This window comes from Bos mutus, chromosome X (assembly GCF_027580195.1).
Source record: "Bos mutus isolate GX-2022 chromosome X, NWIPB_WYAK_1.1, whole genome shotgun sequence".
Taxonomy (NCBI): Eukaryota; Metazoa; Chordata; class Mammalia; order Artiodactyla; family Bovidae; genus Bos; species Bos mutus.
The window spans coordinates 94,370,984-94,396,908 of NC_091646.1; the positions used below are offsets into that span (position 1 = coordinate 94,370,984).

The window sequence follows — 25,925 nt, forward strand, 5'->3', positions numbered from 1 at the left end:
GCAAACCCAACGGAGCTCCAGAGCAAAGATTGTTCCTTAGACTGAGTCTCACCTTGGGCAGGAATGGCCAGGCTCTAGTGCCCCACCATGCTCATTCACATGGTGGGGAGTTACCCATCAAGCATGCATAACCCCCTCCCACCTCAAAAGCTGAGGTGCATCCTGAAGATGATTTAACTGGAGCCTGCCAGCTACACCTACTGTTTGTAGCTGAACAACAATTTTGTTTCTTGAAGGAAGATCTGAGAGGCATACTGCCAAAGAGAGTTTCCATAATATATATATACCCTCAATATATTTTATTATAACAAGTGTTTTTCATATTTTTCTGCTTTGTTGTGTGCTGTGCTCAGTCGTGTCCAACTCTTTGTGACCCACTGGACTGTAGCCTGCCAAGCTACTCTGTCTGTGGGATTTTTCAGGCAAGAATATTAGAGTGGGTTTCCTCCTCCAGGGGATCTTCCTGACCCAAGGATTGAACTCATGTCTCCTGCATTGCAGGCAGATTCTTTACTGCTGAGACATTGACTACATCATTTAATATTTTGTAATTTAAATCTTTATATTTTTTTCTTGAACATATTTTATCAAATTCTTGAAGTGCTAATAAATACCAAATTACCAATTATAGTTGTTCAGTGCTAAGACGTGTCCGACTCTTTGCGACCCCATGGATTGCAGCATGCCAGGCTCCTCTCAACTTCACTATCTCCTGGAATTGCTCAAATTCATGTCCATTGAGTCTAACCATCTCATCCTCTGACACTCCCTTCTTTTGCCTTCAATCCTTCCCAGCATCAGGGTGTTTGCCAGTGAGTCTGCTCTTCATCAGGTGGTCAAAGTATTGGAGGTTCAGCTTCAGCATCAGTCCTTCCAATGAGTATTCAGGGTTAATTCCTTTAGGGTTGACTGGTTTGATCTCCTTGCTTCCAAAGGACTCTCAAGAGTCTTCTACAGCACCACGGTTTGACAACATCAATTCTTTGGCACTCAGCCTTCTGTATGGTCCAACTCTCACATCCATGCATGACCACTGGAAAAACCATAACTTTGACTATATGGATCTTTGTTGGCAAAGTGATGTCTCTGCTTTTTAATATGCTGTCAGGTTTGTCATAGCTTTCCTTCCAAGGAGCAAGTGTCTTTTAATTTCATGGCTGTAGTCACCACCCACATTGATTTTGGAGCCCAAGAAAACAAAATCTATCACTCTTTTCACTTTTTCCCCTTCTCTTTGCCATGAAGTGATGGGACCAGATGCCATGATTCTAGTTTTTTGAATGTTTAGTTTTAAGCCAATGCTTTCACTCTCCTCTATCACCTTCAAAAAGAGGCTCTTTAGTTCCTCTTCACTTTCTGCCATTAGAGTCATGTTATCTGCATATCTGAGGTTGTTGATATTTCTACCGGCAATCTTGATTCCAGCTTGTGATTCATCCAGCCCAGCATCTCGCATGATATACTCTGCATATAAGTTAAATAAGCAGGGTGACAATATACAGCCTTGTCATACTCCTTTCCCAATTTTGAATCAGTCTGTTGTTCCATGTCTGGTTCTAACTGTTGCTTCTTGACCTGCATACTGGTTTCTCAAGAGACAGGTAAGATAGTCTGATACTCTCATCTCTTTGACAATTTTCCCCAGTTTTTTGTGATCCACACATTTAGAGGTTTTAGTGTAGTTAGTGAAGCAGAAGTAGATGTATTTCTTGAAGTCCCTTGCCTTCTCCATGATCCAATGAATGTTGTCAATTTGATCTCTGGTTCTTCTGCCTCTTTGAAACCCAGCTTGTACATCTGGAAGGTCTTAGTTCACTTACTGCTGAAGCCTAGTTAGAAGGAAGGTCTTAGTTCATTTACTGCTGAAGCCTAGTTAGAAGGATTTTGAGCATAACCTTGCTAGCATATGAAGTGAGCACAATCGTACAGTAATTTGAACATTCTTTGGTGTTCCTCTTCTTTAGGATTGGAAAGAAATCTGATATTTTCCAGTCCTGTGACCACTGCTATTTTCCAAATTTGCTGACATATTGAGTGCAGCAGTTTAACAGTATCATCTTTTAGGGTTTTAAATAGTTCAGCTGGAATTCCATCACCTCCAGTGGCTTTGTTGGTAGTAACGCTCCCTAAGGCCCACTTGACTTCATACTCCAGGATGTCTGGCTCTAGGTAAGTGACCACACCATCATAGTTATCCGAGTCATTAAGATGTTTTTTTGTACAGTTCTTCTGTGTATTCTTGCCATCTCTTTTTAATATCTTCTGTTTCTCTTAGGTCCTCACCGTTTCTGTTCTTTATCATGCCCATCCTTGCATAAAATGTTGCCTTGATATCTCCAATTTTCTTGAAGAAATTTCTAGTCTTTCTCCTATTGTTTTCCTCCATTTGTTTGCATTGTTCATTTAAGAAGGCCTTCTTATTTCTCCTTAGTGTTCTCTGAAACTCTGCATCCAATCAAAATATTCAGATCAATTTGGACATAAAGTAATAAATCCAGTAATCAAATGAAAGTGAACAAACATATGCATCTATTAAAGATGTAAAAATTATCTTTATCAATGCAGGGTTAGTGTTGTTGTTGTTTTTTTTTTTTTTTAGCACCTTCTGTATGTGAAACATTTTACCAGTGAAAAATGACTAGGACAAATTCCTACTTCCAAGCAGTTACAGATTATCTAGCCTATAGAGTCTGTGTCTACACTTAGCAATATACATACCCTCTTGCAGTCTGTCCTCACTGAAATCCCCATCTGCTTATTTGACACATGCAAAACAGAAATGAGTTCAGATAGTCTGGTTTGTAAAAATACACAAACAGAAGAACCACAAAGGTTAATGGAAAGAAATTCAGGATATTCAGATCTCTAAGGGCAATGACCGGTCTCTCACCAAAAATGTTCCTTTCCCTTTTCAGTCAAAATACTTGGTGTGAAGGACTATTGCTTTGGCCCTGTGGCAATTCTATTATTCTTAATAGCCAGTTGTTTCTCAGTTCCATCATAACTCAAGTAAAAAGAAGAAAAGTAATTTGGAATAAGTCACTTCAGGCCCACAGGCCAATTCACTTGGATTCCACTCAGGTATGTTTATTTTAATAACTGATCTGAAGGCACGTGGAATACCACAGCCGACCAGATTTTAAACAGAAAAGCATAGAACTTAAAAACTAAGCACGCATGCAGCATGGAATAATAATCAAGTTAGGCTTCTTAAAATGCTAACTGCCAGAAAAACCTGAAGCCAGTAGAGCAAAATTCACAGGGCTACACACGCTGAATACTCCTGTTTCTCAGAGGGGCTTTTAAGAAGGCTCAAATCCTGAAGTGGCTCCCTAAAGAAGCAGGGTCAGAGATGGGTCTTATTTGACATGTGTTCTTCTTCACAAGATATTTGGGTAGGTTTGTTTAAGACTTTTCTTTTCGTTCTTTCTTTCTTTTTTTTAAAGAAAAAGCAGACGTTGTCAGCAAAAGGCCAGAACAGCAAAAGAGTTTGTTCTCCGGGAAAGGGCTGTGCTGTAACAGTGGGCAACGGTTGGAAAGTCACCAACCCTGTTCTGGCCTCACACAGCATAGATGTGTTAACTAGGGTGCCTTGCACAGACAGTCTGTGGGTGAGAAATTTCCATGCGGCTCGCCTCTGGAGCGCCAAGAACCGTGCACGACGAGTCGAGAGGCCAGTGGGCGGAATAACGTGTGGGGAGCCAGGCATGTGAAAAGGTGAAAGGGTAATGAGGACCCAGAGTGGTTCCTGGGAGAGGCGTGCTGACGCCTGGGGTGGCTAGCTTGGCCCCGCGCCGAGCTGGGCTTTCTGGAGTGTGAGTGTGCATGGGGTGCACCCAGGGTCCTCAATGACTTCTCATGCCAGTGTTATTTATAAACAGATCTCAAGACTGGAAAGCTCTAACCCAGTGCCCCAAGCCTTAGGTCTTCCGTACCCCAGCGGCGGGCTCCGCCCCTCGGTTTCCCAACCTGCCTGGCCCCGCCCTGCCTCTCCTAACTCCTCCCGGGCCCCGCCTCCGCCGCTTTCCACAGCCCTTCCCGTCGGCTCCAGGCTCCAGGCTCCCACCCGGCTCGGTGGAGGTGGTAGCGCGCAGGCGCCGTTGGCGGCAGACAGAGTGCGGAGTAGCGGCGCGGGGCGCGCGGTGAGTGTGTTGGGCACACGGGGCTCGCAGCCGCAGAATGTGGTTCGGGCTGGGCGTCCCGAGAGGGATTGGAGTGTGTGCGGGTGACGGCCGGGACAGCCGTCGGTCCCGTAAGGAGAAACCTGCCAGACGTGCGGCAGCGGGATTGGCCGCGCTGCCGGAGGGTGTCCGGCTCCTGCTGCGTGGGGAGCAAGAGTGCGTGGTGGCAGGAGCGGGCGAGGATATGTGGAAGAGGAGAAATTGAAGGAAAGGGCTGCGGAGGCTGAAAGTCTGGACTCAGGCTTGGCAGGACCGGGAGGCTCGCCAAGGGCTCTGGAGGGTGTCCCAGCTTCAAGTTTAGTAGCCCCCGCTTAGTGCCCCTGAGCGGCGGGCGTCCCGGGCCCATCCCTTCCCCCGCGCTGCCGTCCTGGAGTGCAGAGTTGCCAGGAACATTCCTCATCGCGGGGGGAGAGGATTTGGAGGAGGTGGGCTGTCGCCCCAGGTTTGTGCCAAGGAGGGCGTGGCACTCGTGTGACTTTCTTCACCCCGCCCCCGGGAATGTGTCCGTCTTCTGGTACATTGTGCTCATGGACATTTTAACAAAGGCTAGGACTGTTTTCTAGGCAGTAGCGGGTGACAGCGGGGGCGAGTCGGTGGAAGGGGGAGCGCACAAGGTCGCGGTGCAGCCTTGGGGGACGGGGGAGCGAAAGTGGGGGGCAGACATGGGGGGAGTGGAAGGCAACAACCCTCCTGCCTCAGCTTTTTCCTCCTTTCTGGTCCGCTGATTTTGATTATTGGTAGAAACAGCCTCAAGAGGGATGTGAGTGGAAATTAGTGTGTGTGTTCAGACTGGCTGCAGCCATTGGTTTTGTAATTGTGCTGTTGATGTATTTCTAAGTGTCCCTTAAGGAGAAATGGGAAACTAATGGAATTTAAGAGGAAATAATTGAAAGGAAGAATGAAGAGGTGGTGTGTCAAAACTTAGAGCTAAATTAATGCCTTGAGATAGTCCTAGTATAAATTCAGCCAAACTTTGAAGGATGTGGAGGTGTGAAAGTCAGGGTAAGTGGAAGCTGGTTAGGGCGTGGTTGATTGTTTCAATTAAGAATGGATTTGTGTGTGTGTGTGTGTGTGTGCGTGTGCACAGGCAAAATTACATTGGGGATATAAAACACCAGGGCAACTCTTGTAATTTAGGATAAGGTTCTGAGGCTTTCATTTTCAAGCATAGGGTTTTTATGGAAAGTAGTTATATGTGTTCCCAAGCATAGATGTTGATATTTTTACTCATTTGTTTAACTTAATACAATAAAACAAACTGAGCTTCTTCCTCCTCCACCCCTTTCCCCTGCTTCTGAATACTGTTTTATAAACATTTACTTTCAGATCTGAAATGTGTTTAAAGGCACAGTCCCAACCCCCAGATCGTAAAGTGGAGGATTTCTTCTTGCATTATTGTCATTTTACTCTTTCTTTTTCTGTTATTTTAAGTTAAATGCCACTAACATTACCAAATTTGGGGAGACAAGTATTAGGGATACATCCCTTTTCCAGTGCCTGATGAACTTCTATTTATCCTTTCAGATTCAGCCCAGTTCACTACTTGGAAAAAATTGGCCAAATCTTTCAGAATGTATTGGGCTTCCCAGGTGGCTCAGTGGTTAAAAAAAAAAAAAAAAAATCCACCTATCATGCAGGAGATGCGGGTTCGATCCCTGGATGGAGAAGATCCCTGGAGGAGGAAATGGCAATCCACTCTGGTATTCTTGCCTGGAAAATCCCATGGACAGGGAGCCTGGTGGCTCCTGTCCATGGGGTATCATAGTGTCAGATACGACTGAACACGTATGCACTCAGAATGTATTAATCACTTCCTTTTCTGTCAAGCTGACACTACTGGCCTTTTTTCTCTTGTTACTGGAACCTCAGTCTATTGTGTTATCCCAGTACCTAGGACTGCTGGGTATGTACTCAGTGCCTAATAAATGCACATACAGTTAGATGTTAATAAGTGTTATTAGAAAGATAGTAATTCACATCACATAAGGCTCATGGGATAATAGAAGAAATTCAGAATGCTGAAATTATAGTGTTTGAACACCATTATTTAGAATATGGATAGCAAATAAACACGGAAATATGTTTCCATGTATTAGTCTGTGGAGATCCCTGGGTTGGGAAGATAGATGCCCTGGAGAAGGTAAAGGCTACCCACTCCAGTATTCTGGCCTGGAGAATTCCATGGACTGTATAGTCCATGGGATCGCAAAGAGTCGGACACGACTGAGTGACTTTCATTTATATACTCTTCTTAAAAAGGTATAAAAGCTTTGTGTATATATATATAGGCGAAGTAAACATCAGAAAAAGGCTGATTATTTTTTTAAAGGTTGATTTCTGATACCAAAACAAGTGAAAAGTCAACGCAAAATGATTAATCATTTGTAGAAAGACACAAATAGAGTGCCACTGGAATTTAGGAAATTCGTAAGCAGATCAGGCTGACTAGATGGCATCTTCTGGAGGGTAATGTAAGTAAAGAAGCTATAACCGATTAGACCAGTTAGACTAATCAGTTGTATTATACTCCTCCAAAATCATAAGGTGACTTAAACATTTGGCTAGGGAATCTCTTCACAGCACAGTGCCCTCAGTAGACTTGGCCTGACTTTTCTGCCTACAAGTTCTCTTAACACCACCAGCATCCCTGGCCTTCCAGTCACCTCTAGCTAATAACAGAAATTATCTTCCTTTTGCTTATTACAATTCAAGCTCCTCACCCCAACAGCTGGCTTTCCTCTGCTAAATGGATTTACCCATTGGAGAGAATATCATGAGCAAATGGTTACTCAGTTTATAAGTGAATAAAATTGATACTTTAGTTTTAAAAATGAGTCAGAATCTTGCTTGGTTGGCAACCTGGATGGGAGGGGAGTTTGGGGGAGAACAGATACATGTATATGTATGGCTGAGTCCCTTTGCTGTCCACCTGAAACCATCACAACATTGTTAATCAGCTGCACTCCAGTATATATATAATTTTTTCTTCTTTTTTAAATAAGATAAATCTTAATAAAAAGTTTTTTTTAAGAAAGGCAGAAAACCTATTCTGGCTCTTAGTACATTTCTAAGTTTTCTCCTTCATTTAATTTATCCCCTCTCCACCTAAATGTAAAACTTTTTTTCTTCATGTCACTTTAAATATAAATATATATAAATAATAATAACCATTATCCCCCTAAAACAATCCAAGTTAGTGTCTGGTTTTGTCAGTAAAACTTGGGACTCAGAATGAGTAGCCTCCATAAAACTTCAAAAAAAAAATAATAAAGTTCTACATCCTTTGTGGTCTGTAGACTACTGAAAAAAATTTTCCCAACCACTGTGATTAAGGCTTTCTGTTTAAAACTTTCCTCACCTAGACTGACTTCCCTATTTCTGGTTTCTTCTCTGATTCTTTGACCAGTCAACCTCAGTCACTTCCACTGAGTCGTCTTCTTAGGGTTCTGTTCAAGACTCTTTCTTTCTGAGTCTTTGCAGGAGACAGTGATATGGTGGTCAATGGTGTCAAATTTGGAGGCAAGAGTTTAAACTTCTGTTTCAAAGTTTCAGTGTCCTTACCTGTAAAAATAATGATTACAACACCTGATAAGTGAGATCAGGTGTGTTAACAGTTTATCAAAGTATCTAGCACATACTAATTGCCCTGAAAACAGTAGTTACAATTATTTGTAATTGCCATTTCTTAGGACACCTACTTAAGCCCACCATAGGCTTCCCAGGTGGCTCAGACGATGAAGAATCTGCCTGCAGTGCGGGGGATCTGGGTTCAATCCCTGCATTGGAAAGATCCCCTGGAGGAGGGCATGACCACCCACTCCAATATTCTTGCCTGGAGAATCCCCATGGACAGAGGAGTCTTGTGGGCTACAGTCCATGGGGTCACAAAGAGTCCAACATGACTGAGCGACTAAACAAACACACATGACAACTACAGTAACAGTTAACTTCAAAATATGAATGTGTTGACATCATGCTTCAGTCCTGTGAGTAGATTCCTCCCATATTTCCAAAAACAGGTGGCTTAGCACACTGGTTCAGAGAAGGCAATGGCACCCCAGTCCAGTACTCTTGCCTAGAAAATCCCATGGATGGAGGAGCCTGGTAGGCTGCAGTCCATGGGGTCGCTGGAGTTGGACACGACTGAGCGACTTCACTTTCACTTTTTACTTTCCTGCATTGGAGAAGGAAATGGCAACCCACTCCAGTGTTCTTGCCTGGAGAATCCCAGGGACGGTGGAGCCTGGTGGGCTGCCGTCTCTGGAGTCACAGAGAGTCGGACACGACTGATGTGACTTAGCAGCAGCAGCAGCACACTGGTTTGCAGACATCAGCGTGCCTAATAATCACAAGAATTCATTGATTTCTGGACCCCATCCCTCGAATTTCTGATGTCTGGAATGGGGCCTGAGGAATATTCATGTCTTGTAAGTTTCCAAATGATGGTATTGCTGCCTACCCTCGGATCCACATTGAGTGGCACTGATTTAGATGGCATTAAGACAGATTGGCAGGGAGGAGGGAAGACCGAAACCAAAAGACCAAGATGTTACCGAAGAGAGGAGCATGCTTAAAATTGGTGGTATTGGATGCCTTGGAAAGTTCAGAAAGGATAAAACTGAGAGAACACAGTTGGATTTGTGTTCTGATTGGAGCCTTTTTATTTGTTTTTCATGTGTGTCAGGTACAAGAGTTGATCTAATTATACTCCTCAATTGGTAGAATATTAACATTATTATGACCAGAAAAAAAGAAAAACAACATATGGCAGATCTTTGAGATAATAGTTCTTAATATGGGGGTGTGTATTAGACTCTGTTAGGGAGCAGTTTTCACCAACACACTTAGGTTTAGTGTGTTGTCTAAAGTGTCTCCCCAGTGCAAACTGATCAAGTCAGAATTTCAGAGTGTAGAACCTGGCGTGAAAAAATTCCAGGAGGGTTTCATGTACACTCTAGTTAAGAACCACTTCTTTGAATAATGCTGGTCAGGAAGTAGAAGCAGTGAAAAATATTTTTTTTAATTGTTGATGAAGGAAGAAGGGAAGAAAAAAAACTGGAGTCTGAGAATTTTAAGGGATCAAGAAAACTGTATTGTGAAAGGGGTGAAAAGCCTACTGGAATGTTTGAAGGTGTAATGCTAAGGGGATATAATTGATAAAACAGAGAACTGGATCCAGAGAGCAGGAGGGCCTAGAATCAGGCACCAAGAGAATAGAGGGGGAAAGAATGAGTTAAGAAAAGTAAATCTAAATGTGAGAGGGGAGAAGTTGAAGGAACACTCTGTAAGGGAGGTTTGTTTGCACACTACTTTTCAGTGGAACTTAAATAGGCCATGAACTCTATGGATTTTTCAAGTTTAGTAATGCTGGTTACTAAAGTTCAGGACTCCAGCTACCTCTTATGGTTGCACAATTGTGTTTTTTTCTACCTTTTTTCATTTGGAAGAATTTTTTGAAGTTAAGTTCAGGCATGCTCTGTCATAACCCCATTTCCCAAGCCCTTCCCCTAAGACTGACATAAGTATATGGTTATCATTCAACAAATGTTTGTGTGCCTCTCAATTGCCAGGTATTATTCTAAGCACTCAGGATATAGCATTGAATAAAATATTTGTATTTTACTGGACATTTCTGTCCTCAAGGAGCTAACATCCTATTTGAGGGAGGAAGAAAATAAACATAAGTAAGTAAAATGTGGGTGTATGTGCGCTCCGTGTGTGTGTGTGTATACATGTGTATATGTGTATGTGAGTAGAGTTACAGTGTTGTATTCTTTAGAGAAATGCAAAGTAGGAAAAGTGAATAGTGGAGCATCTATAGATATTCATCAGTAGGTGAATAGAGTCTTTTGGAGGGCAGTGATCAGGGAAGACAGTGTCAGCAAAGAGTTTTAAGAGATGAGAAAACTATTTGGAGGAAGAGCTTTATGGGAATAGAGAACAGCAAGTATAGAGGTCCTGAGGTGGTACCTTTTTGAGACGTTTTGCTAGGAATCACAAAACAGTCCTTGTGATGAGAATAGCATGAATGAGTGGGAGTGAATAATAAGAAACAGGGTCACATAAGTAAGAAGGTGTGTTGGAGGGTTAGGGCTATTCCACTCATTTTGAGAGGATATTGTAAGGCTATTGAGTGAGAGGAAAAGCCTTAGAAGGTTTGAAGAGTGAAATGATGTGATCTGATTTCTGTTTCATAAGGATCAATCTGAGTGCTTTGTGGAGTATAGAATTGCAAGGGGAGCTGGAACAGTAGAGACCAGTTTGAGGATAGGTCGGGGTGACTTGAACCAAAGTAATATAATGCTAAAGGTATGATAAGTGACCAGATTTTCTGCTCACTTATTGGAAGTGGAATTGGAAGGGGAATATGACAAAGGATGAGAGTCAAGGATGATGCCAAGGATTTTGGTCTGAGCAACTAGAACAATGGAGTAGACACTTAGTGAGATATGGAAGATTGTTGGAGAAGAAAATTTGAGAGAAGGAAGACCAAGCATTCAGTACTAGGCATGCTGAGTCTGAGAAGACTTTCTGCTATCCAGGTGGAATTCAGGAGAGTGGCATGGGTGGAGAGGAAGCTCTGGGAATAGATCAGATCATTACAAGGAAAGAGAAGGACTCACTCCTTAAAAAAAATAAATTAATGAACTGTTTTTAGATCATTTTAGGTTCACAGCAAAACTGAGTAGAAAATAGTCCTCCAGCTTTGTTCTTCAGTATTAAGTTGACTCTTTTAGGTCTCTTGGCTCTCCATATAAATTTTGGAGTAAGTTTGTTGATATCCACAAAATACCTTGCTAGCTTTCGATTGAGATTGTGTTGAGCCTATTGATCATCATGGGAAGAACTGACATCTTGCCACTATTGAATCTGTATTTCCATGAATGTGGAATAATTCTCCATTTATTTAGTTCTCCTTTGATGTCTTTGGTCACAAATATGAGGCATTTTCCTCATAATGGATTTTGAACAAACTTTTTTAGATTTATATATAAGTAATTCATTTTGTGGGGAGTGCTAATATAAATGGTAATATATTTTAAATTTCCAATTCCACTTATTTATTACTGGTGTTTAGGGAATTGAGTAACTTTTGCACATTAATCTTGTGTCTTGCAACTTTGCTATCATTGCTTATTAGCTCCAGGAGTCTTTGTTGTTGATTCTTTGGGGGTTTTCTACATTGTCGATAATGCCATCTGTGAAAAAAGTTTGATTTCTTACTTACCAATCCGTGTAACTTGGGAAGGAATTCCCAGGTGGCGCTAGTGGTAAAGAAGCCACCTGCCAATGCAGAAGATGCAAGTTCAATCCCTGGGTCAGGAGGATCCCCTGGAGAAGGGAGTGGCTACCCGCTCCAGTATTCTTGGCTAGGCAATCCCATGGACAAGAGGAGCCTTGTGGGCAACAGTCCATGGGGTCACAAAAGAGTTGGACATGACTGAGCGCACACACACATAACTTGGAAAAGAGTGGTAAGAGGAGACATTATTGACTTGTTCCTTATTTTAGCTGGAAAGTTTTGTGTTTCTCCCTATTAAGTATGGTGTTAAGCTATAGGTTTTTGTAGATATTCTTAACAAGTTGAGGAAGTTCACTTCTACTTCTCATTTTCTGAGAGTTCTTAATCATGTATGGGTGTTGGATTTTGTAAAGTCCTTTCTCCGCATCTGCTGATATGTTCGTGCTATTTTTCTTCTTTTGCCTATTGATGTGATGGATTACATTAATTGATCTTCAAATATTGAATCAGCATTGCATAGCTGGGATAAATCTCACTTGGTTATGGTTTGTAATTCTTTTTATACATCGCTGCATTTGATTTGCTAGTATTTTGTTGAGGGTTTTTGCAGGTATGTTCATGAGAGATACTAGTCAGTAGTTTTCTTTTCCTGTAATGTCTTTGTCTGGTTTTGGTATTAGGGTAATTCTGGCTTCATAAGTTAGGAAGTATTCCCTTGGTTTGGTTTCTATCTTCTGGAAGAGACTGTAGAAAATTGGTGTAGTTTCTCCTTAAGGGTTTGATAGACTTCACAGGTGAGCCCATCTGAGCCTGTTGCTTTCCTTTTTGAAAGGTTATTAATTATTGATTCTATTTCTTTAATATATAATATATATTCATATTGTCTATTTCTTCTTGTATGAGTTTTGGCAGGTTGACTCTTTCAAGGAATTGGTTTAATGGATTTGTTCATAATAATCTTTTATTAACCTTTTAATGTCTCCATGCAATCTGTAATGGTGGCTTTTATTTCAAGTAATGTAATTTGTCTCTCTCTTTTTTTTCTTAGCTTGGCTAGAAGATTATTAATTAAAAAAAATCTTTCCAAAGTGTCAGGTTTTGGTTTTATTTTCTCTATTCATTCCTCGTTTTCAGTTTCATTGTGATATCTGCTCTAATTTTTATTATTTCTCTTCTTTTGCTTCTTTGAATTGAAGTCACTTTCTGACTTTCTATGGTAGAAGCTTAGATTGTTGATTTTTAGAGCTTTTTTCTTTAAATGGGCTTCCCAGGTGGCGGTAGCGGTAAAGAACCTTATATGTATGCATTCATTGCTATAAATTTTCCTCTAAGCACTGCTTTCACTGCATTCCGTAGTATTTGGTAAGTTTTATTTTCATATAGTTCAAAATATTTAAAAATTTGAGAGTTCATGTGTTGTTTATAGTGAGTTGTTTAATCATCATGTGTTTGAGGATTTTGCAGTTATCTTACTGATTTCTGGTGTAATTGCATGGTGGTCTGAGAGCAGACAGTATATGATTTATATTCTTTTAAATTTGCTAAGGTTGCATTTTATGTCCCAGAACGTGGTTTATTTTGGTGCATATTCCATCAAGCTAGAGAAAAATGAGAATTCTGTTGTTGGATGAAGTCGTCTTTAGATATCAGTTGTATCCAATTGATTGGTGGTACTATAGAGTTACTGAATTTGTGCCTGCTGAATCTGTCCAGTTCAGTTAGAGGAGTGTTGAAGTCTGTAATAATAGGAGATTCATCTGTTTTTCCTTGCAGTTCTGACAGGTTTTGCCTCATATATTTTAACACTTTGTTGTTATGTGCATACATTAAGGATTGTTATGTCTTCTTGAAGAACTGACCCCCTTTGTCATTGTGTTATGATATTATCCTCTTATCTCTGACAACTTTCCTTGCCCTGAAGTAGCTCTGTCAGAAATTGATATAGCTGCTTCTACTTTCTTTGATTAATTACTAGCATGGTATATTTCTCCATGCCTTTACTTTTCATCTGTGTGTGTCTTTCTATGTAAAATGTGTTTCTTGTAGACAATATATATTTGGGTTTTATTCTTTCATCCACTCTGACAATCTGTCTTTTCATTGGTATATTTAGATCATTGATGTTTTAAAAGGATTATTGATATAGTTGGATTAATAACTACCATACTGCTTTCTGTTTGTTGTTCTTTGTTCCTGTTTTTGTCTTTCATACTTCTCCTGTGTCTTAATTGACACTTTACATGGTTCCATTTTCTCTTATTTGTTAGTGTATCAGTAAACTTAAAAAAAAACAACAGCATTTTTTAATGGTTGCCATAGCATTTGCTAAATACACGTTTCCAACTAATCCAATTCCACTTTCAAATAATACTGTATCACTTCATATGTAATAGAAGTACTGTATAATAACAAAATATTCCAAATTCCTCCCTCCTATTCTTTGTATCATTGTTATTCATTTCACTTATACATAAGCGTATATATAAGTATTTATAACTGAATGTACTGTTGCTAGTAGTTTGAGCAAATTGTAATCTTTTAGATCATTTAAGAATGAGGAAAAAGTTTTTATATTACTTCTAGTTATTCATTTATTGATGCTCTTCATTTCTTTATGTAGCTCCTTATTTCTGACCTATATTATTTTCCTTCTCTCTGAAGAACTTTTAACAAATCTTGTCAAGTAGATCTACTAGCAAAAAGTTGCCTTAGTTTTTGCCTGTCTGAGCAAATCTTTATTTCTCCTTCTCTTTAGACAGATAATTTCTTAGAGTACAAAATTCTGAGTGGGTGATTTTTTTTCTCTCAACACTCTCAAGTATTTCTGTTCACTCCCTTCTCGTTTGCTTGGTTTCTGAGGAAATGTCAGATATACAGTTAGCTCTCGAACATCATGGGGATTAATCCAAGTGAGTATAACTTACTGCCATACCTCCATAGCTCCAGTTCCTCTGCATCCACAAAATCAACCAACTAGGACTCTGTGGTACTTCAGTATTTACTACTGAAAAATATCTGCATATAAGTGAGCCTGGGCAGTTTAAATCCAGGTTGTTCAAGGGGCAACTTACCTTTGTTCCTCTAGTGATACTTTTTTTTTTTCCTCCTTTGGGTTGTTTTCCAGATTTTTTGTCTTTGATTTTCTGCAATTTGCCTATAACATTCCTAGACATAGCTTTTGGTTTGTTTCTTTGTTTTGCTTTTATCCTGTTTAGCATTTTATCCTGCTTGATGTTCTCTGAGCTTCCTGGATCTATGGTTTGGTGTCTGACGTTTATTGGGGAAACTCTCACTCATTATTGCTTCAAATACTGCTGCTGTTCTTCTGTCTGTTTCCTCTTTCTGGTATTCTCATTATACATATGTTACATCTTTTGTAGTTGTCTCAGAGATCTTGGATATTCCTTTCTTTTCAGTTTTGCTGTTTCTGTTTTCATATTTTCAAGCTTAGAAATTCTTTACTTAGCTGTATCCATTCTCCTAATAAGCCTATCAAAAGCATTCTTTATTTCAGTTACAGCATTTTTGATTGATAGCATTTCTTTTTGATACTTTCTTGGAATGTCTATCTCTCCACTTACACTATCCATCTTTTCTTGCATGTTGTTTACTTTTTACATTAAAGCCCATATCATATTTGCTTTTTAACTGCTGCTGGGTCTTTGTTGCTTTGCATGGGCTTCTCACTGTGGGGGCCTCTCTCATTGCCGAGCACAGGCTATAGGTGCACCGGCTTCAGTAGTTGCCACACATGGGCTCAACAGTTGCGGTTCCTGGTCTCTAGGGCATGTGGGCTAAGTAGTTGTGGCACACGGGCTTAATTGCCCCACGACATGTGGAATCTTCCCAGACCAGGGGTCGAACTGCTGTCCCTTGTGTTGGCAGGCAGATTCTTATCCACTGGGCCACCAAAGAAGTCTCAAGTCCATAGCATGTTATTCCTAGTATTTTAAAATTCCTGGTCTGATAATTCTAACATTTTAGCATCTCCCAAAGAAGTGGCTTTATGCAATGTATGTCACACTTTTATTCAACATTTATTGAGCACTTTTGCTGTGAAAGGGGTGTGCTTTACCCTTTGTAGAGTAGAAACATAAGTATTTCTCAAGAATATTATTGAGCATAATGAAATGAGAGTCGAATAAAGTTCCACAAGGCAGGGATAATCAGAGCTCTTAAAAATGCTCAATGGTTGCTTTTCTTTCTCTATTATTGTGTGGTAATAGCTGGTATACTTCTTTTCAAGCTCATTCACATACATATATGAATTTTTGATAGTATTCATTATCTTCTGGAAAGGCTTGGCGGTTAAATGGGCCAGAATTGAAATAACAATTTGAGCTTCTTAATTGAAAATAACAATTTTCAGTGCCTCATAATTTAGAACCTAGGATTTCTTTAGGAGAGGGTATGCTATTTTATATTCCTGACTTGGAATAAGTTCCCTGCATTCTATTTTTTCCCTTCTTTGTGTCCTAGAAGATACATGTTATTTCCTGGAATCCTAGGTAACCAAGCTCCTCCTTTTTGACCGACAAAACCTATTCAAAGCACTGTGTGTTCTGTGTAAGGGCTCTAGTCTGGCTCTAGAGAGCCTGTTCTTTGTGGTTTGGTTTCTAATGTTATGCATTACCATTTTGAAAAAAAAAATCCATATGACTAACTTGCCACAGTAATCCTGTCTGACATGTTTGTTTCAGAGAGAAAGCTGGCAAAGTTAGAAACACATGCCTAGTTGAAAATTTGCTGTCACTGCAGAAAAAAGTTAATGGAATATATTCCTAGTCTTTTCTTCTATGTTAGTATTACTCATGGGAGCAGAATAATGATTTTTGGCAAGAATATATTTACTTTCCTGTGTAATTTTATCATACTTCAATTTCTCACTCATTTTTTCCCTAGGATTTATCAAGAAAATATTATTATATAGAGGAGTAAAAATAAAAATTCTTTCTTTAGGCTCATAAGCAGTTAGTCTGAAAATACACTTTTTTGTTGCATTAATATGAACTATCCATAAACACTGAAAGCTTCCAGCCTGCAGGTACCACTTCATAGTGCTTCTCCAGTCCCTTCTCCAGGGGATCTTTCTGACCTAGGGATCGAACCCGGGTCTCCTGTTGCAGGCAGATTCTTTACTGTCTGAGCCACCAGGGAAGCTCCTATAAAGCCCCACCCACCCCTAAAGACTGAGCTCTTCACTTTCTTAAAAGGTTGTGTACCCCTAACCTTTCTGAGTTGGGTTCTGCTTTTCTGCCTTAGTTCCTTATTTGCATTTCAGCTCTTAACTGTTGAACTGGTGCTAGTTCTCTGCCAGAATCTCAGCCTCATTAGCTAGGGGTCAGAGCATCTCTGTTGTCTTTGTCTACTTTGGTCTTTGCCTGGTGAGGGTTGGGAATCAGAAATCTGAACATCCAGTGACTCCTCACCACTGGAGTGGATGGCCTCCACTGTACTTCATCAGGGCTGATAAGAGGCAGAATATATCAGGGCCTTCAGAAAACCAGGAAAGGCACTGGGGTAAATCCTGTTTGGAATGGGATTTTGTTTTTTCCTCTGGGACTCAAGCACACTCTTAGCAACCCTGTCCTTCACAGGAATATAGTTGAGTTCATTACTCAGAAGGTTGCCCACATTATTTTTTTCTTCTCATCTCTCAAGCGACACGGTTTATCTTCCTTAATAATGATAATAACAGCAGTGACAACCCTTCCATGTTGTACCAGACATTTTTCTTCTATTATTTTTATTACCTTGTAAGGGATATGATATTTACACCCACTTTTATACCAAGGACACTGCAGTTCATCAAGCTTTAGAGCTCAAGGTCACTTCGGGGTGTTCAGGAAGAGAAAATGTATATTGAACACTTACCATGCATGCGTTTCAAACATCAGACATGATCTTGCAGGCGTTAGGTGCTTATTCATTGTTGAATAAATGAATGAATGAGAGGATACTGTGTAAATTTGTTAGAAAGGTTAATCTCTTTGTGCTTAACACAGCAGCAGGCATGGGTTGGTGCTCAGAAAATATTTGTTGAATTGATGACACTATTCATTCAAATATTGTTGAATTAGATTATCCAGTGTACCCTTCTATTAGAACATGATGATGAATATAAGTGTTTGAGTGATAGATATAGTCTTCTGGGAAAGAAAAGATGAGCTTTTTTTTTTTTTTTTTATTTTTGACCTCTACACAGCATATGGACTTTGGTTCCCTGACCAGAGATCTAACCCATATCCCTTGCATTGGAAGCACAGAATCTTAACCACTGCACCACCAGAGAAGTCCTAAACACAGATTTTAATGGATGTTTTTGTCCTTTGATTCCCTCAAAGAGTAATTGATATCCTATGCTGAACTCCACTTGCGGTAAAGGCTTCGTTTACCTACTTTGTCTTACTCAGTCTCTCACTCATTCACTGCTAAAAACTCCTTCCTTGATTTCTGCCCTTTCCCTAGATAATGCCATTAATTCTATAACCTGCTACATTCTGCACACTGACAATTCCCACAAATAGATCAGAATTTTTTAGTCAAACTTTTTCCTCAACGACCTAGGGTCATATAAATGACTGTCGACCTTCAACTAAAACGTCTTAGAACTTTCCCCCCTGCCCACTGCCCCATGTATGTATCTCTGCTTCTCCTTTGTGGCTCATATTGTTAAAGAGGAGGAGATTCTGTATTCAGGACAGAGACCTCTTGGTAAGAAGTGGCCTGAGTTTAATTACGAATGTGACCACGTGGGGTTCCCTTAGCCACTGCTGGGGAGAAATAGCCGTCTTGACCTTGAGTTAAGGCCTCTAACTTCAGGGGCTGTGGTCTGCATCACCTCTGCCAAACAAGTTTTGTCTTTTGGTGCTTTTCTGTGCTGCACTATGCGTGTGGTCCTGTGCTCAGTCACGTCCAACTCTTTGCGACCCCATGGACTGTAGCCCCCCAGGCTCCTCTGTCCCTGGGATTTCTCAGGCAAGAATACTGGAGTGGGTTGCCATTTCCTTCTCCAGGGGATCTTCCTGATCCAGGGATCGAACCCACGTCCCCTGCATGGCAGACAGATTCTTTACCAGTGAGCCACCAGGGAAGCCCTCAATTGTTTTCTGTGCCGGTGACCTCTTCCTCCTTGCTGATGCAAGTAGGGATGACAGGAGCAGGAGGCCTCTTTCTTCGGACCTTCCTTTCTCAAGTGTGATGTGTGAGAATGTACTCTGATCATCACGTCCACAGAACTCTCAAGGTCTGTGTGGATTTTTCCCCCATTGTCTCTTCCTTTCCTGGCTGGATAATAGACCATATGTTTTTTTGTGAGTTATTTTTCCTGTGACTTCCAGTCCTCACAGGAGGCCTTCCCAGTGACACTGTGCAGTTCACTCTTACCTATTTCTCTGGGCCTATCCATAGTTTCCCCTTTTTGTGCTAGAGCCACAGGACTTCAGCTGATAGTGTTATGTTTTTTCCTGTTACATTACTACAATGGCATGTGGTTTTGCTTTCCTTTTTTTCCTTTATCCCATTTATGTGGGACCCATTTGTTTAAAGCTGTATATGAAATGTTTTCAAACAACCTTAAAGCCAGACACTGTCTCTATAATGTTGGTAAAGAAATGTTAAGCATTCTTTCCTACATTTAGTCACATTAAAGAGAAATTTATTAAAAATATTTTATTCTTTTTATTCCAAAATATTTACTAGAACTTCTATGTAGTATTGATGAAAGCTGTGGATTCTATTAAGATGACCAAAAGTTAATGTACATCTAAGCTCCATGTTGTCATAGGCGAATCTTAGTTGCTATGTGATCATCTACTGTGTGTCTGTCCATGCTGTGCTGTGCTGTGCTGTGCTGAGTCGCTCAGTCGTGTCTGACTCTTTGTGACCCTATGCACTGTAGCCCACCAGGCTTCTCTGCCCATGGGATTCTCCAGGCAAGAATACTAGAGTGGGTTGCCATGCCCTCCTCCAGGGGATTTCCCAACCCATGGATCAAACCCAGGTCTCCTGCATTGCAGGCGGATTCTTTACTGTCTGAGCCACCAAGGAAGCCCAAGAACACTGGAGTGGGTAGCCTATCCCTTCTCTAGGGGATCTTCCCAACCCAGGAATGTAACCGGGGTCTCCTGCATTGCAGGAGAATTCTTTACCAGCTGAGCTACCAGGAAAGCCCTTGTCTGTCCATATCTGTATTTAAAGAAATGTAATTCCAACTCATTTTGTTGTCGGTTCCCCAGCTAGCAAGGACTAAGGCAGAGAGTGTCACAGGGAGCTCTGACATAGGTTTGTTGACAACCTAAGGTTCTAGCACTGTCTGGGGTAGATGATTCTGATTATAGTGCACTGATTGCTTTAGAACCATACCCCTTGATCTTGACTTTACTGTGTTAGACCAGAAGCAGCAGCATTAATTGCATGGAATATTATGAAATCCTGAGAACATCCTTCTGAGGACCAAGAGTGAGTCGTTGGGGAAGTGTACAGAGCTGGTATACCACTTCCTTCATTGTGATTCCACATACCTCCCACAAATAGACCCCCTGCTTCAAGGGTGCTTATATTTGGAGTGCTTTATTCCATTAACCTGTGTGAGTAGGTGAAAGGTTATTTTGTTAAAAACTTCACGTTTACCTTCCTTCCCCATCACTTTTCTTTTATTTAGTTCAGGGCTCAGCTGAAATGCTCAGTGTTTCTCCTTAGCGAGTGCTTCAGAAATCTTGGCACTGAATATCATTCTAATAAAAACATGTAAATTCAGCATCTTGTAGAAAAGCTTCTCTGTGCGGCACCTGGGCCACCTTGCATGTCTTCACTCAGGCCCCACGGGCAGTGCTTGACCATAGTCTGAGTCAAGTCTTGGCGAAATGCCCCATGGTTCCTCCTGGAGCAAGGGGAAATAAGCAGCCTGGTGAGGAGCTGTCATGAGGCAGTTTCTTGTAACATACCTCGTGGGAAATCTCCTAAGTCCCTTTCTCATCCATCTCCTCATTCAGCTGAGGGCAGAGGCTTCCGTCTCGTTCCCCGTGGAGTACAACTTTTGGTGTCTGTGTACGTCAGTAAAGCTGCTTGGGTTTCATTTAGAGGTGGCTCCTTGATGGCAGCATGACACATCGCTTGGACATCTGTCATTGGGCCCCTCCTGTTTGATGTCAGCCTATGGGATTAAGTACTTGGTACACTGACACATACTGATTTTGCTTTTGCTGTGTGCGTAAGTAGTAAATTGTTTGAATCCATTTGAACTCATTGTCTCCTTACCAGCCTAATCTATGGAAGTGTGGCAAGCCAACCCAGCGGCTGCACTAATAATACTTGTGACCTCGTGAACCATTGAATTGGTGCTTTGGGAATGTTGACTGTGTGACACAGTGAGGCATTGGGGCTCTCACTGGCCAAACCCTCAGCTCCTAGATGTACCATGGGGTACACTTTCAGCCTTTGTACTTGTCTTTGAGCAGAGTGGGGCCCCCAGTTTGTAGGTGAACAGAGCCTTTCTATTGGAATTACCCTTTTCTCACATTTCCAGGCCAAGGAAAATACCAATATCTGCTTTTTAGAAAGCCTTATTTATAGAACTGGAAAGACCACACAAATTCTGAAGTTCCCTTCCCCCCACCTCCCAGCCTCTGACTCTTTCGAAGTGTGGTGGAAAACAAGGACTAATCACCGTGTTTGGGCCTGCTCAGAATGGTGTACTTTAAATGGTACATTCTTACTCAGGAGGTGGTTCTCTTGCTCATAGATTTTGTGACATTTTGGTTTCCAAAGACACCAAATGTTTCAGCATTCAAGCATGTACAAAACATTTCTATTCTGGCATTAGATCTGGGAAAAAGAGAAAACAATATGGAGGGCAATTTCTACTTACATATTTTTGGAATTTTTTTCTATAATACTTCTTGATTTTGCACTAGAGTTTTTTTTTTTTTTTAATGTAGACATTCAAGGCTATAACTTTACCACTAAGCACAACTTTAACTGCATTCCACAGATTTTATGTTGTACTTTTATTACCATTTAGTTCAAAATATTGTCTAATTTCTCTTGTCATTTATTTTGAAGTTTTTATGTGTTTTCCCATGTTGAAAGCTTTTTATCCAGGTGCAGTCATATACATTTCACTACATGGTACTATAATTTTTATGTAGTACTCTTTCAGTTTATCAGACCCCTTTCAGAAGAGAAGGTAGTATGTGTATAATTGAATTTTGATCCAATGGTTATTTAGAGTTTTATTGTTTACTTTCCAAATATGTAGGGTTTTCCTCGTTTACATATTGGTATTTGTGAGGAAGATGTTAACACAGGGAGTCTAGTTGCTAACTTTTCATGTCTCTAAAGGAACCTGGAACCATATTCTTGGTTAACCCCTGGGAATGTGGCCCTCTGCATGTTTTCATGTTAATGGTTGATTTTGTTTTACACACCAGGAGCAATAGACCATGCTGTACCTGTTTGTCAGAACTACTTTGTACAAACATCTAGATTGATGAAGTATACCTAGTTTCATTGTTGGGGTTCTGAGTGTCAGTTCCCACGGCTGGATATGCCTGTATGACCAGCCCTTCATATAAGCCGTGAACACTGAGACTCAGTTGCTTTTTCTTCTCTTCCCTGGGCAGAGAGATTTTGCATATGTCCCTGTATTTTGTTTCAAGAATGTATAAGAAGGTGTGTGTCTGACCTCTCTGGATTCTTCTACCCAATGCATATATTTTCTTTCTTGCTTTTACTCTGTACTCTAGACTGCAATGAATCTTAGCCATGAGTATAACCTGCTTTTGACTCTTTCTTGGTCAATCACAAGCTTGAGGGTGGTCCTGTGTGCCCTAAAACTGTATTTTTTTTTTTCACAATCCTCTGTCCATGGGATTTTCCAGGCGATAGTACTGGAGTGGATTGCCATTTCCTTCTCCACTAAAACTGTATTCTAATTTGATTCAATTGTGGTCAAAGAACATACTCCATATGATTTCAGTTTTTTTTTTTTAAGAAAAAATTATTGAGGCTTGTTTTATAACCTAGAATATGATCTCTCCTGGTAGCTATACCATGTAAATCTGAAAAAGAATGTGTTCTGCCATTATTGATTATGTCATTCTATAAATATATATTAAGTCAAAGTGGCTGATAATGTTGTGCAGGTCTTCTGTGGTTTTGCTGATATTTTTTTTCCTCTAGTTCAATCCATTGCTGAAGGTGGAGTGTTAAAGTCCCCAACTATAATTGGAGAATTGCCTATTTCTCCCCTTCAGTTCTGTCAGTTCTTATTTCATATACTTGAAAATTGTTATGAAATGCATACACATTTAGGTTGATCCCTTCCTGTTAAATTGACCCTTTTATCATTATGAAGAGTCCTTTATATCTGATAATACATTTGGTTTTAAAATTTGTCTTGTGATGTTAATGGTCGTTTTAGCCTTTTCCTTATTACTCTCTTCAAGGTATATTTTTTCATCTGCTCATTTTTAACCCATGTATTTATATTTAAAATGAATATTTTGTAAACAGCATAGACTTGTGTAGTTTGTTTCATTTTTGCCTTCTGACAGTTTCTACTTAATTGTAATGATTAACATGATTGGGCTTATGCCAAATATTTCTATTTTTATTTTCTACACATCTGTTTTTCCTTCCTCTCTTCTTCCTGCCGTGTTTCTAGAGGACTTGAATATGTTTTCAGAATTCTATTTTATTTTGTCTATTGATATTTTAGCTATTCTTGTTTGTACTATTTTTATAGTGGCTGCCCTAGGAGTTACAATATACAAGCATAACTTTTCACAGTCCACTTAATTAGTTAATAATGTACTACTTGGTACATTAGTTAATAATGTACTACTTCAAGTAAAACATGAAAATCTTACAAACTTATATGTCCACATTTCTGTTCTTTCTTTTTATACGTGTTAAATGTCCACATGCATACACACACACTCCACAAGACTCTGTTATCGCTTTAGTTTTAGACAGCTTCTTGATTTATAAAAAAATTTAGAAGAAAAAGCAAAATATAGTCCTCTGTTTTTATTCTGCCATTTATCACTTCTGATGTTCTTTATTCATATTTGAGTGTCCCAATTTCATCTGATACCATTTCCCTTACAGCTAAATAATTTCTTGTATTTCTTACAAGGCAAGTCTGCTACCAACAAATGCACTTCTTATAGTGATCTGCCAGTGACAGAAGCTTTTAATTTTTTTTAAATTAAAGATCTGAAAGTATCTTTATTTTGTTTTCCCTCCTCAGGGATATGTGTACTGGATATAGAATTCTGGGTTAACATTCCCCCAGCCCTCCAAGATTTTAAAGATGTTGGCTTCAGTCTTTCTGTCCTCCATGGTTTCTGATGAGAAGTTAAAACATTAATCAGATCATTGTTTTCTTATTGGTGATATGCCATTTTTCTCTGGTTGCTTTCAAGATTTGCTCTTCATCTTCGGCTTACAATGGTTTATTATCTACTTTGTGTTTATCCTGCTTTGATTCATGTATCTTGTATCCATGAATTTCTTTCATCAATTTTGGGAAATTTTCATCCATTATTTCTTTAAAATTTTTTCCTCTCTCCTTTTCATCTGGTATTCTAATTACATTTATTTATGACTATATAATATCATTTAACAGGTCTCTTAGCTCCTGTTCATTTTGTTTTATTTTATTTCTCTATTCCTCACCTTCTAGAATTTCTATTGTTCAGTCTTTAAGTTCTCTTACTTATTCCTCTGTCATATCCATTTGGATGTTACTCAACCTAGTGATATTTTTTTCAGATATTATGTATTTTTTGTTCTAAAATTTCATTTTCATTGTTTCTGTTTCTCTGCTGAGACTTCTAGTATCTTGGCTGAAGCTTTCATCAGTTAATCATTACAACATCTCAGCCATAATTGAATCCAGTTCTCATGCTTTCTTTGTCTCATCTAACTAGATTGTTTTGTTTTATTATGCTTTGACATTTTTTGCTGAAAACTGTACATCACGTACTGGGTAATAGGAACTGAGATAAATAGGCCTTTAGTGTGAAGTTTGATGTTAGTCTGGCCAAAAGTTAGGCTGTGTGTAGTATTTACTGTAGCTGTAGTTGTCAGGATAAACTTTCCTCTGGTATCTTTATTTTTCACTTTCCTCTTGTATTCAGGTTCTCCTAGGGACTTGTTCTTAAATATGGTCTGGGATGTGCTGTACTTTCAGTTTTATTCCCCTGTCATTATACAAGAATTCTATTGATGAGGTGGGAAGGTGCAGGGAGAGATGAAGTGCTTTATAATCCTAAGGTTGGGTCTCAGTCTTTTAGTGAAACTGTACCCCTGCACTGTGACCTTCACAACTACTTCTCAGCTTTTGTTTTTCCCCCTTAGATTACATCTCTTTTGCATTGACAAGTGGGTTCTTTACCACTAGCGCCACCTGGAAAGCCCCTTAGATGAGACAGAAAGACAAAATGGGGCTGGAATTGGGTGATTTCTTTCCCCCATGTGGAAGGCTAAAGGGGGTTAGAACTAACAGGGTATTTGGGTATTTTGAGTATTTCACTTCCCAGAGGTTGACTCAGTTCAGTTCAGTCGCTCAGTTGCGTCTGACTCTGCGACCCCATGGACTGCAGCATGCCAGGCTTCCCTGTCCATCACCAACTCCCAGAACTTGCTCAAACTCATGTCCATTGAGTCAGTGATGCCAAGGTTGACTAGGCTTTGTTAAATAGTCTCTCTCTCTCTCTTTTATAATTTTATTTGTTTATTATATTTGGCTGTGGTGAGTCTTCACTGCTGCGCAGGCTTTTCTTTAGTTGCGCTACATGGGCTTCTCACTGCAGTGGCTTCTTGGTGCAGAGCATGGACTCTAGGGCATATTGTTGTTGTTCAGTCTCTCAGTCTTGTCTGACTCTTTGTGACACTATGGACTGCAGCACACCAGGCTTCCCTGTCCTTCACTGTCTCCTGGAATTTGCTCAAACTCATTTCCATCGAGTTGGTGATGCCATCCAACCATCTCATCCTCTGTTGTCCCCTTCTCCTCCTGCCTTCAATTTTGCCCAGCATCAAGGTCTTTTCCAGTGAGTCAACTCTTCACATCAGGTGACCAAAATATTGGAGCTTCAGCCTCAGCCTCAGTCCTTCCAATGAATATTCAGGGTTGATTTCCTTCAGGATTGGCTGGTTTGATCTCCTTGCTGTCCAGGGGACTTTCAAGAGTCTTCTCCAGCACCACAGTTTGAAAGCATTGATTCTTCGGCGCTCAGCCTCCTTTATGGTCCTACTCTCACATCCATACATGGTTATTGGAAGAACCATAGGCTTCAGTAATTGTGACATGTGGGCTCAGTAGTTACAGTTCCTGGTCTCTAGAGCACAGGCTCCACAGTTGTGGTGCACAGGCTCAGTTGCTCCACAGCATGTGGGATCTTCCCAGACCAGGGATCTATCCCATGTCTCCTGCATTGGTGATGGATTCTTTATCACTGAGCCACCAGGGAAGCCCCAGATAGTTTCTCTTG

At 40.2% G+C, this 25,925-nt stretch overlaps 2 protein-coding genes across 3 annotated transcripts in view; both read left to right on the forward strand.

Annotated features, from left to right (window-relative positions):
- Positions 1 to 4,034: 4,034 nt before the first annotated feature.
- PRRG1 (proline rich and Gla domain 1) overlaps positions 4,035 to 25,925 on the forward strand; it is a 142,468-nt gene continuing 120,577 nt past the window's right edge. The window contains exon 1 of one of the 2 annotated variants that reach the window (XM_005889421.2): positions 4,035 to 4,142. The gene's annotated coding sequence lies outside the window, so the exon portion shown is untranslated. Of the gene's footprint in view, positions 4,143 to 9,847; positions 9,866 to 25,925 lie in introns of those variants that run through there. The other variant, XM_070365548.1, reaches the window with a different exon arrangement.
- LOC102269701 (transcription factor E2F6) overlaps positions 4,055 to 25,925 on the forward strand; it is a 68,952-nt gene continuing 47,081 nt past the window's right edge. Inside the window, exon 1 of the mRNA XM_070365546.1 lies at positions 4,055 to 4,142. The gene's annotated coding sequence lies outside the window, so the exon portion shown is untranslated. The remainder of the gene's footprint in view (positions 4,143 to 25,925) is intronic.